A 14,068-nucleotide genomic window follows, 5' to 3' on the forward strand; every position below is an offset into this window, starting at 1 on the left:
CCTATGGAGAACAAGTTCTGATTATGTCTTAGTGGCTGGTTTGTAGGTTTATGGTTTTCTTTTTATTCTTTTATTTAACCATGATGAGTTCTTTCCCTGTACTACTTTAATTTTTTGGGTTCCTCTATTTCTACGACACCATGTTTTGCTACCACTACTAGAAAACAACCCTTTAATGACGCGCAAACAATGACACTCGCTGATAGAGGACTCGCATTTGTGTGAGCCCTAAAAAATAATGTCAATTTTGCAAAATTTGAAGGATATAGGACACGCATTTGTGCGTGCCCTAAAAGTAGTGTTAGAAAAGAAAAAAAAAAGTAAATGCGAAGGGCGCCTTTCATAAAATGTGCGTCCTCTAAATGTGTCGCTTTATAACATTTTAATGAAACACGCGTTTTTATGGCGGGATTTGACCCGCCTATTGAATCCCAAAAATTTCCAATTAGCAAGAAAAAACCCTAGGCCTTCGTCTTCATAGCAGCATCGTACCACCACCCGACCTCCGATCTCGCTCCGCCAAGTGTCTCCGACCATCTTCTCCAACCATTCTTTCCTGTCGCACTACACCGATAACAAAACCCCCATCACTATTTTAAACCACCCGTGATATGCATCCTCATCCTTCCCTCTAGATCTTCATTCTCTGTAAAAACCCTTCTACCATTGATGATCGAATTGCACTCCAAAAAATTACACAATGAAATCCCAAAAGAATTATAAAAAAATCCCGCTACTAAGAAAAACCCCAAACAACCGGTGGTATTTCCCTAAAATTCATGGATTATCTCATGCGATTTTAGCGATTTTCGTTTCCCCCCTATTTTTTTGGCATCAATCACTTCTTAGGCGGTCTTTGGCCTTCATTTCTATTGTATCTGGTTTCCCTTGTGCTCCTCCACCTCTGTTTCCATCTTTCATCTTCAAGTTCTTCACATCAATGATTCAGATGATTCATATGATTCTAGGTCAAAGAGGAGGAAGAAGAGCTACTGTTCAAGTTCTAGGATTAGAAGCAGGAAATCAATATCAGTATGTGAGATTGAGTAAGATGAATCCACTGATAAAAAGAATACCCCACCAAGAAAACCCATAAACCCTCGTTATTAACTACATAAGCCAGAAATGCCTCGTATAGGGTTTTATTTATCAATGCTCCCGCCAAAGGTACTCTCGTGTCTTTTTAACTTGAGTACATGTATACATTTCTTGACAAATTTATTGGATTTTCTACTTTGGTTAACCTAGAAATTGACAATACTTCATGAATTGTGGATACATGGTTTCTACTGTTTGTTCCTGGACTTGAAGTTCTATAGATACCGAGGAGTTCCTGAACTAGAAGTTCTATAGACCTGAACCATGAATCTTGTATCAGGTACCTGCCTTCTATGCTAATGTTGCTTTCTCTTTCTATTGTGCTATGAAGCCCTAGTGCGTGACTATTGAATTGACAAGAGTGCTTTACTGGGAACGAGTAGTGAGTACATTTGTAAATAATCTATATTGGTCAAAATTTGGTGATGCCTAGTGGTGATCTATCAGAAAAGCTAAAGAATTTGTTCTCTTTTTCTTCTTGTTATTTTTAGATGAATGGATTCTGCATAGTTCTTCAAAATGTGTAGGAGTGATCTACACTTTCTACACAACAGGATTGCAATCCATGTATCCAACTGTGTGTTATTCATTCAAACCCAAAATAATCACAGGATTTATAAACATTTATAAAGCAATAAGTAAATCACCTAACTCTGTGACACTTCCTAGTAGTCTTAAGGGTAGGAAATAAGTAGAAGTACAGAATAAAGGAGCTAATGAGGGGTATTTTGGTCATTCTCATAGTTAGGCCGGTTTAAGTAAGTATGATGGTTTGCAGTTAAGTCTATGTTTATAATGTTATTTATTTATTTATTTACTTTGTTGCACTTAAGTCTATGTTTATCACCATAGGTAATCTGGTTTTAATATCCAAATAACCCAACAGCAAAATTAAATCCTTAAAATAAGTTTCTGCACATTTAATATACGAATACTACTCATTTGTTGGTTTACCTCTCCCACTTGAATATGAATTTACTTCCATGGCTTGAGAAAGTTACATTGTTTGATTAATTTTTATTCAGATTAAAGTAACTTGGGTTTGCTAAGATTGCTCCCCTGTAAATCACACCTTGAAAATAAAATAAATAACAGTATTAGAAATTATGCAGAGGGTATTTTAGGTTATATGATTAGAGAGTACCATGTATTCACAACACATTAAGTGAATTTCCAAAAGTTATAGAAACTAAGAGGAAAATGATAAATAATGATCTTTTCTATTACTAAGTTGTCAAGAATTATCGATATTATAAATGATAAAAATAACAAAGAAAACTTATATTATTGATATCGTTTTAATTCATATTTTTCCTAGTTTATGCAGTAAAGTTGTTTTTGAAATATTGAAGTTTTTGTTGCAGCTAAGGAGCATGTGGTAGGATGGTATAGGACTGGCCCAAAGATAAGGGAGAATGATCTTGATGGTCATGGTCTATTTAATGAGTAAGCATTAGGATTTTATACTCAAGTTAAATTTTGTGATATTGACTGAGGAACCTTGTTACTGCAAATAACTGAAAGAGTTTCCTTGTTGAGCAAAAGCCTCTTTCCAGAAACAACCCTTAAAAGACCATTCAATATCAAAGTCCCAAACCATTGTTGCATATCCGGCTTCACCACGTCTGATCCTTTACCCTTTTTATTCTTTAACCAAGACTCATATATCTCTGCTGTGGATGCTCTAAGATCTGATACTCGAATAGGTGCACTTGTTGCCAATAGTCCCCATAAGGAGCAGGAGCAAAGATGACTCATCAAACACATCAGAAAACTACAAGTATGATCCATCAATCACTCATGAAGTTGATAGCATTAAGAACAGGGTTACTAAGTCAAAAAAAGAAACGGATCTGATGAATTGGCAATTTCTTATGAAGAGAATCAAAGGCTCAGAGGAAGCTTGGAGGTTGCTGAGTCATCGATTTTTGAGCTCGAAATGGAAGTAAACACTTTACAGAATTATGCAAATGAAATGTGTAAAGAAACACAAAATTTGCAACAAGAACTAGCTATTGAAGATTCTTCAAGCCAAGAATTAATGAAAGAGGTTACAGATCTTAAATAAGAATGTTCAAGGTTCAAAAACAATCTACAGTAGTTGAAAAAAAAATGAAATTAGAGAAAAGACCAATTCTACCCCTTCAAGAACCAGGGTCTACATCAACAATTAACTCAACAGAAGGGCAACATCTGGAACTTTTAAACGAGTTGAAGATAGCAAAAGCTGAAAGTGAAAGTCTTGTTAGAAAGCTGGAACAAATGGAGTGTTACTATGAAGTACTTGTGGAAGATCTTGAAGAAAACCATAAAAAGATTCTTGGAGAGTTTCAAAGCCTAAAAAATGAACACTCAAGATGTGCTTACTCAATAAATGAGCAGATGTTATGATTCGATGAAGAAAGACGTGAATTGAGTTCCATTAAAAAGGAGTTACAAAAAAGAGCTACAACTTCAGAATCAGCTCTGAAAAGGGATCAATTGAATTACTCAATTACAGTGAGTCCACTCCAAAAAGATCTTGACATGTTGTCTTTTCAAGTTTTGTCCATGTTTGAAACCGATCGGACTGTGGTTAAAGAAGTTTTCTCATATTCATCTCAAGGGCATGAAGATTTAGTTGATGATGATCACCGGAGTAAGAATCTTTTAGGTGGTGGTGATGTGCTTTCCGGTGACCTGAAAAAATCTTAAAGCTTGCAAGAAAATATATACAAGAAAGTGGAAGAAGAGCTTGGTGAAATGTGCTCTATAAATTTGTACTTATATATGTACTCAGGGGCACTTTCGGAAACATTAATGGAAGCAGTTTGTCATATAAGAAAAATAGAAGAGAAATTACAAGAATTGACACATATATAGTTACCTAAGTTTCTAGATAATAAATAGGTTTGATTTTTAGTCGGGAATTTAATCATTTTAGTGGTGTTCTAAAATCTTAGTCTAATGCTTTTCATATACATCAGTGGGATCATGAGTTGCTGGCTACATGGATAAAAATAATGAGTAGAGAACCGTAATGGTAATTTAGTTGCATGTTTAAAAAAAGTTAATAAATAATAATCGTTATATATATTTCTTCAAGTCACAAAACAATCAAATGCCTAATTTATAATTAATCCGACTAACCCGATTGGTTTGACCCTATTTACCCGAAACCCGACTAACCCGTAGCATAATAGGGTCGGGTTTCGAGTCAGATTTTTTTTCTAAAAAAACCCAAATAACCCGACCCGATTAACCCGAAACCCGATCGGGTTGACCCGATTAACACCCCTAGCTACTCATACCTTCTCATCCTTCTGTTCTTTATCTTTTGTTATCCATCCATTATACAAACCTCAGCTTCAAATAATGCTCTTGAATTTATGTGCTCGTGCAATGTGATGCTATACAAACCTGCATTATAAGCCGTTTTTTTGTTAGTAACGACAAAACTTCTTGTTGGATTTATGTTGCTTCCGGCTGCCATATCTACAGAATTCTGGTTTTCTCTTCCTCCAGTTTTCTTTCTTTATTTACTTACTTGAAGTTGATATTTGGTTTATGCATATTAGGTCTGTTATTAGGCAACATATATAATCTCTAACATGCAAGTTTAATTTTTTTTATAGGTCTTTTTGGCAGATTCTTTAGGAAAGGATATCCTCCTTATACCTGAACAAACTCAGGTAAGCTTTGACAGGGTATTGTTGTTATTTAAGTAGTCCCATCTTTAAATTGGTGTAACTTTGAATGTTTGATTAATGTGCATTGATGTATTATTGTATGAAATCTTAATGTTTGAAGGTTGTGGACTCTGCTATAATGAATCCCTGCCCTCATCGGTCGGTAAGATGATAGTATTGAATGAAACTGAGAGTATGTGGCATGTGATTGTTAATTTGTGTGAATTATTGATCATTTTTTTTCTAGATAAAATATCCATATTTATAATCTAATACTCTAATTCTCCTATTTCATTTAACCTTCATAGACTGAGCTACTAGCATATCATAAATCATAAATAATGCATAATTTAGTCTAATTTATTTGTATTGTGGTGCCTAAATGTTAATGTTTGATTTAATTGTGTGTAATATTGTTCATAGTATGTGATCCCACATCTGCAGGCTTTGACCGCTTAATATTGGGAAGTGTTGGTTATGGGTACACTAAAGGAGGTAGTGTTTCGTATGTTCTGCTGACATTGCTGACATTGAGCAGTTGTTTTCATGTGGTTTCATGGCTTCGAATGGCAGAAGTATGCTTCCAGTTATTTTATTTTCTTTTTCCAAATTCATGAATCTAGCTTATAAGATTTTGATGATTGGGATGTGATGTGAACAGAGCTATGGAAGATTTTGATGATTGGATTAATTGGCTTATGTATAAAGGTGGAGTTGGAGTGAAAGGAGACAATAGTTGGGAATCCGGGTGGGGTGAAGAACATGCTATTTTCATTTATATCCAGACAATCAAAGGGCGTGTACTTGAAACTATTTTGTGCTTGAGGTTCTTTATATTTCAATACGTGGTAGTTTAAAATCTCCATCTCACTTGAAATAATACATCATTATCGGTACTTACTATTTTCATTTATTTCACTTTTTTTCTATGTGAAAATATACTAATAAAAAATACATTACATGACATGATATGTTGGTTGAGTAGCTTTACGAGTTCTCATGGGTGGTGTTAGATGGAATTGTGATGATATGCTCTCTAGTTCAAATGATCAAGGATTGTCTATTTGCCTTAGGTATTATCTACAACGAACATTCCATGTTTGATTCTTCTAATAATTATTTTAGCCTATTAATTTTTTGAATTTTATTTGATCAGGTCACAAGAATTATCGAAGCAAGGGTTCATTAGTCTTAAAGAATTATGAAAGGCAAGATGCAAATCTACTTAGTTGGAATTTGATGTTTATCATCTTTGTGTATATCTTTTTAGTTTGTATAGCATTACATTGCAGAAGGTGTCCCTTAATAGCAATGTAGTATTAGGTTATATATTTAGGGAAAACCTCTTAATAACAATGTACAATTAGATCCCCTTAATATCAATGTATTACAATTTTTTGACATGATGTTATTAGATGAAGTTGATTGTTTTGGTATATATTTGTTTACATATTTTTGTATTATGGTTATTGAAGCTTATGACACGCAAATGTGTGTCATCTTCATTTATGACAGGGGCTTTAACGATACGCAATGCGTGTCATAAATGCACTTCCTAAGGTTACGACATGCAAATGCGTGTCGTCTTCCTGTATGACAGGGCCTTTCTTGATACGCATTGCGTGTCATAAATGCGTGTCGTAAATGCGTGTCGTAAATGAGCATCGTAAATGCGCATCGTCTCTCTTTATGATAGGGCCTTCCTTGACGCGCATTTGCGCGTCGTCTGAGCGTTTTACGACGCGCAATGAGCGTCGTAAAAGGTTGTTTTTCTAGTAGTGTACTTTAGTTTTGTCTTGAGGCTTCTTCTTGTTAATAGTTGTTTTTACCATCATATACGAAGATTTACAATATCGTTTAGAAAATATGCATATCCTAGTATACAAAAACCCTTAAGAAGCCCGGGGAGACCATGGCCTCCCCGCTTTTCTCCGGATATATGTTTTATTTCTATGTTGGGAGCCCTGTTGTACTACCATCGCCACCTCTAACATTCACCACTCTTCCCTTGTGATGCCAGATGTTTGTGCTTATCTTCTACGTGTTGAACCCTAATTTGTCAAATTATGCTTATGTTCTACCCTTCGAACACTAACAATTTCATCGATTTGGTTTTTGTTTTCAATTTGGTCATGTGATACCCCCCCCCCCCTCTCCTCTCTATTCAAGGAACCGGTGACCGGATATTTGGTCATTGATATTCTCTCTCTACACCGGTGATATTGTTTGATTTTTTATTTTCAATTTTGTATAACAAGTTTTTGTTTTCAATTTGGTCATATTGTTGGTTTTTGTTTGAGATTTGAGCATGATATTCCATCTTTGCAACTGAAATCTTCTCCTTTTCCTCAAAAGAAACTCTAATAACTGAGGTATTATATATGCCAACGTACCGAAGTATGAAGGTGCATAGTTTCTTATTTGATACTTCTTTAAATGATCCAAAATTCATTTAAACACATCTAAGTTCATCCATGGATAATTCTTTTCTCAGATTTAATTGCAGCTTGATGTTTGCCTACATCTTCATTTACCTTGCCTATTTCTTAGGCCAATAGATTAAACAAGATGTGGATGGCCTTATAAGTTGGGGTTGTGTTTTAGACTTCATTATATGAACTTAGATGTGTTTAATTTCTTGAAGTTTTCCATAATTTCTTGAACTTACATATGAACTTATATGAACCAAGATAGTTGTTCCTTTGACTCGATTGACAAAGAGGATGGTTATTTTTCATGGGGGGACTGAGTAGCAGACGACTTTTGAGACCTTCAGGCAACGGTTGTGTGAGAAACCGAGAGGGTGTTGAGAATTTTGTGGTTTATTGTGATGCGTCAATCACGGGTTTGGGAGCAGTGTTGATGCAGAGGGGTCGTGTGATCGCTTACACTTCGAGGCAGCTGAAGCCTCATGAGGCGAATTATCCGACTCATGACTTGGATGGGGGTTGTGGTTTTCGCCCTTAATATTTGGCGGCATTACCTTTATGGGGTTCATTATACTATTTACATAGATCACAAGAGCCTGAGGTATCTGATGGATAAGCCGAATCTGAATATAAGGCAACACTGGTGGTTGGACGTGGTAAATGATTATGATTGTGAAATCTTTTATCACCCGAGAAAGGCCAATGTGGTGGTCGATGCTCTCAACCGCAAGACGGTCGTGGATCCGATCAGAGATATTGTAGCACCTGATTCCCGGTACGCATTTAATTTAAACACTTCTGTATTTTCTCTGGGACTCGACGAGTTGGTGGCCCAACTCGTCGAGTAGGGTCGTGATCCGCAGGCATTTTAAGTGACCTCCTCGACAAGTCGGGAGACTGACTCGGCGAGTAGGTTCTGTATGAGGGAAACCCTAAATCTGAGGGTTTGCACCCTATTTAAACGACTTAACTCAGCCTCCCTCGTCCCTATCTCTCTCAAGAAGTTATATATCGAAACCCTAGCCGTTTTGTGTGATCTAAGGCCATTTTGGTACTTTTGGGTGGTTTGTGAAGCTTGAAAGAAAGGAAGAAGCTTGGGAATTCGAGCTGGGGCTTGTAGATCCAGAGATCTTATTCCATCTTCAGCTCAATCAAGGTAAATGCCTCATGTTTTGGTCTTCCATTTGGTTGTTCATCTTTAGGGCTTAGATTTCGGGTGCATTTAGGGCTTCCTAAGCCATTTTCGGATTTGTAAAGTGATTCATGGGGTTCTACTTTCAGATCTCAGTTATTGGAGGGGTCTCATGACATAAAGGTGCCAACTTTATGGCCATGAGATCCCCATTCACATTGTAGAGCACCTTTTATGGATTTATGGATTTTTGAGCCAAAAACCCCATGCAGCATCACTGGAGAAAAAGGACTATGCTACCTCATAAGGCACAACGTAAGGATGTCAAAAAGTCCCGTGGGACCCCGATCCCGCGGGGGCCCCGTCTTGTATGGGGGCATTTGTTGAAAAAAATCGGGGAAGGGGGCGGGGGCGGGGGCAAGGTTAACCCTCGTTTTAATTTCGGGGGAGGGGGCGGGGGTTGATAGTCCCGTCCCGAAACCCCCGTGGGAGCCCCGTTAATAAATTATATAAATTGACATATATTAATTATATAAGTATAATAAACAATAAAATGATTTTTATGTACAAAAAACATGCTTTTAAGTTGTTTGTAACATGTAAAATTATGTTATAAATATCTATTTGTTAACCAAAAAATTGTTTCTTTTAGCCCAAACAAGAACTTATTTTAACCCAAATAAGTTAGCCCAAAATCAATAAGGGACGGGGGAACGGGGGCGGGGGTGGAAAGGATGGAGATTTTGGGGGTGGGGGCGGGGGCGGGGGCGGCGGATGCAATCCCCGTGCCGTTTGTCCCCGTTGACATCCCTCACACGACGCAACAATGTGGAGGCTAGAAGCAACATTATTAGAGGTAGGATCCACCTCACACTACAAATAAAATTACATTTAGTGGCACAAAGTTTTAGTGGCATTTTGTTTTTGTGCCACTATAGCCTACTTTTAGTGGCACTTTTTTTATACCACTATAACCTTTAATATATAGTGGCACTTTTTATTTTATGACACTAATTTCCAAATCTATTAGTGGCATAATAAATTAAAATATCATCAAAACTCTATATTTTACAAAAGTAATTCATCAAATACTTATAAAACCCCACAATTTAAACTTAATAGAAAAAAACTAGAAAATTTTTCATTACTGCCTCCTCTTCTACTGTGCGGGAAAACGAAAATTACATAATAAAACATATTGTAGGATGTCTTATGACCAAAACCCATCACCTATGTGCTCATGCAAACCCTAATGCTTGGATCTAGGTTTCTCTATTGTACATGCAATTCATCCAAGACTTTAAACCTTAGATCTAGCATACAATTAATCATATTAACTTATGAATGGAGTTTAGATCTTACCTTGATTGTTATGTAGCAATAACAATCTCAAATCCTCCTTGTAATGGCTTTAGAAAGCTTAGAGTCACAAATATCACTCCTCTAATGGCTCATAAACACCAAGAGCAAGAGGATGAAGAATGATAAGAGAGGAGGCACCAAAAATGTGTAGAAACCCTAAGGAATCAGTTCACCACGTTTTTGGTGCTCTAGGGATCCTTAAATAGTGAGGCTATTAGGGTTGTCTAACAAGGAAACTCTAATTTGACTGCTTAGGCCCTAAGCAACCCATGGACTCCCTCCTTAGAGACCTTGGACGATTTCTAATGGGTTTACCCATAGAATTCGTCCACCCCTCTAATATGTAGTCCATTAGCCCAATATTCAACTATCACACAATTGACAGTTCTAGTCCCTTAAGTTTAATTAATGTCTTTTAGCCACAAAGTTAATTCTTATTAATTCTTGACTAATATTAATTAAACAATATGATTTCTCCTTTAATATATTATTCTCATAATATATTAATAAATCATAATTAATCCTCTCTCTCCATAATTCATCCTATCAAGTTGCTTTGGTGAAGGCAACCCAAAAGGACCATGCACCATCGGGTCAAGTACATACCAAAATAGTTATGGACTTAGACACTAATCCAACAATATCTCATTTAGTTCATTAAGCAGGCACACAATGTCGGTGGCTTTATCATACAATATGATTTCAATTTCCTTACCGACATAGATTGGTTGTATGCAGTCATAAGGCCATCATTAGGTATAATATGATCTATATAAGAGGCGTATGTAGTCAATGTGGAATTTTTTCCTCTTATGTGTTGAGAGTGATACATCTAAGGAATCTTACTAAAGTTGAACACCAAATGAGAATGATTGCGATCCATGTCTCATGTTTAACATGATGTTCGAAACAAAAGGATAACCGATACATCACCTAGTTACATCAATTGAAGCTTTGGGCTTATGGGAATTAAATGTTGTTGAATGGCACTTCGTCATGTGTTGTTGGGGTAAGTGAAATGTTGCTAAACATTCACCACTATGTATATCCTTGTACGATTCAATCTTGCGCAAGTGGGAGATTGTTGGTTCTATCTGCTCAAGATTGATAATAAAACAATATTGCTAATAACATATGACCCTATAGGGTCACACCAATAACAAGTAGACACTTGAATTAAAATTTTAGTATATGAGTTTGACTTATATTAAAATATTAGAAATCTTGAATTGTTATTACATGGTAATAATAATAATAATAATAAAATGCGATTCAGAAGAGTGTATAAATCATTAAAAGTTTAGTACTTTTATTGTTTCATTATTAAATGATTCACTTTGTGTGAGATTTATTTATTTAATTTAAAGAGTTAGATTAAATAAATAAAACTAACAAATATATGTATATATAGTTGAAAGTCTATAAAATATAAAAGCTAGGTTTATAAAATAGAAGACTTGGAGTATTAAAGAGGAGAGAGAATGAGTGTTTGACTAACTTTCCCTCCTATCTCTCATGATTTCATGTATAATCACTCCATACCACCTTTATGGGTGGTCCAATGCATGTAGAGACTTTTATATTAGTCATGATTGACTCTTGCATGTGTGAGGTGATTAAAAAGAGTGAAAGGCTTTCATTTTTCCTCATGCTTAAGCATGTAAATGAAATTTTTACTCTCACAAACTCTCTCATTCTCTCTATAAGTTGTTAGTTGATAAAAGAAGAGAATACACTCTATTGAACACCAAAAATTCTTTTTTGGGTGTTCAAACTCAAGAGGTTGTATTATCAAGAGTTGAACTAGCATTCATCTAGTGTTGGAGCTTGTTGGTGGACTTTCTCTAGAGGGATTCTACTTTGAGTTCTTGCCATCATCATCATCATCATCTTTCAACCTCCCGTGAGGACCAAAGGACAACAAATGTTATTAATCTTATCCTTCTATGGTTGTTGATCTAAATCTCACATGTTCATGTAATGTGATCTTTTGTCGGAATTTATATGTTCAAGTTTTGAAATGAAAAGTTTTCTGTTGCAAGCTTAAAGTTTTATGTCTCGAAACTTAATCTCGAACACCATGTTTCTATCATTTTAAATAATGTAAATTGTTAATATATTACTGAAAATGGAACCGACAAGTCCACTCCACCTTAATCCTTTTCTCGTTTCCGACACCACATCTGGGCACCATCTCCGACCATAAATCTAGTTCTCGATACCAACTCCGGTCATCATCTTTGACCATAGATCCAGTACCATATAAATCACCCCAAATTAAACACAAATCCAACCATAAATCTATGTAAAGTTCAACAATAAATCTAAAATACATCTAAAATTGAACTTGTACCTTAAATCCAACCATAAATCTATGTGAAGTTAAACAATAAATCTGAAATACATCTAAAATTGAAATTGTGCCTCAAATCCAAAAGCAAAATCGTTGAAACAAAAATCGCAGATACAAAAATCCTAAATACAATCTAGGGGGGTGTTTGGCTTATCTTTTTTAGAGCCAAAAGTCATTTTGACAAAATTTATAAAAAGACAGCATTTCCTGACTTTTTCAAAATGTCAATTTTCCTTATATAAAAAATCAAAAAGTAACTTTTAAAATGGTTTTACCAAACATCTTTTGCATTCTATCTTTTCCAAAAAGAACTTTTGGCCTCTCAAAAGATAAGCCAAACACCCCCTAGGTGAATCGACACAAGAGAACATATTATGTCATTGAGACTCGATAGATTGATCAATAATTAGAAAATTTGTTACATACAGATTTGCGATTTAAAGGTTTAACAAAGGGCAACCACAATTCAACACTACTTCATCCAATCTTCTCCCTTTGGTTTTTTCATTTTGGTGGATCGGAGGGGTCTAACTTGAAGCTTCCAGTCGTTCCCCATCCTCCGCCCTTGGAATGATTCGACGTTAATTCAGTCTGACATTTTAAACCTTAGATTAAACATGTAGTGAAGAAATCGAAATCCAGAAATCGTTGGTTGATTTGGTCGTCGGACGTCGGGTCTCCTGCAATAGGTTGCTTCTTCTTGTGGGATCCGCTGACACGGGTTTGAGGTGGGTTGTGGGTGTCATTGGTTAAGAGGAGAAGGGCAACAGATAATTGTTGGATGATTCGCTGATTCAGGGTAAAAGGGGGAAGATGATTGGAAGGAGGAGTGAGCAACGCATTTCCCATGAACACCAGGCAACTGCGTGAAGGTTTTCATCGTCGGCGGTAGCGATTTCAGTGGCATTGTGGAGGTGGCACCGGAAAGAGGGGAGAAGGAGGAAGGGGGAACTGAGGTGTCGCCGGTGGTTTAGGTTTCCCTTTCATTCTTCACAATATTAGAAAGACTAGGGGCCATATCTAATAAGAAATTTCTTTTAAAATTTTATTTAATAAGTTAATAAAACAACACAATGAAAATAATAGATATGGCTATATTGGTCATTTTGAGTCGCTAGGGACCAACATCGTAACAAAATCAAACTATAGGACGGTCCGAATTAAAACTAAGTTAAGGACTAAACATGTAAATTAACTCAAACCACAGGGACCATTCGTTTATTTTACTCTTTATTTTATGACCAAAAAATTTTAAAAAATTATTCAGAGAACAAAATTGTAATGTTCTCTTATTTATAGTTACTTTTTTTCCTACTCTTTCTAAAACTGAGAGAGAGGGTAGTCAACGATAGAAGAAAAGATACCGACCTACTCAAATTGATCCAAGTTCGAAAGAGAAATTAAGGAAGGAATTTTCCGAAATTGAAGTATAAGCTTGCAAACTGAAGAGCTTAGTGAGCGCGTCTGCTAAAAGTTTGGTGCTGCTGGGAATTTGAGGTATGTTCCCTAAACTGATAACTTGATGAGCCACAAATTATCAATAAGAAAGAAATGGAAGCGCTTAGCTGTTAATGATGTTTTTATATAACTTATTAAGTAAATTTAATCAAACAGTGAAAAAAATGTCAATTCGGAATGTGAGAAATCGTATTATGACCTAATTTAGTCCAAAGCTGTGAAGCTTTTGAATTAGTGTAGTTAGATGATCAAATTAAGCAATTCGTGAAGTTAGTATGCTGTTGTGTATGTTATAAACGAATGGAATTTGGAAGTAAATGAGCCTAATGATATGTGTATGAGTTGTCGATACAAAAATAAAATATAATAGGCGGATTGGTCCGTTGTGCGCTGCTGTGTTTTTTGAGCAAATCCAAGTAAGCTTGGCACTATTTGAATTTGTGTTTCACTACGTTTAAGAACCAAATACTTGGGGAATTCAATAAAGATACTAAATTTTTTTATTCGGATACAAGTTATGGGTTTTAGCCGTAAAGCAAAAGGTCATAAAGGTAAGCTTTGTGAAGAC

This window comes from Lactuca serriola, chromosome 8 (assembly GCF_051521515.1).
Source record: "Lactuca serriola cultivar US96UC23 chromosome 8, Lser_US96UC23_V15, whole genome shotgun sequence".
Lineage (NCBI taxonomy): Eukaryota > Viridiplantae > Streptophyta > Magnoliopsida > Asterales > Asteraceae > Lactuca > Lactuca serriola.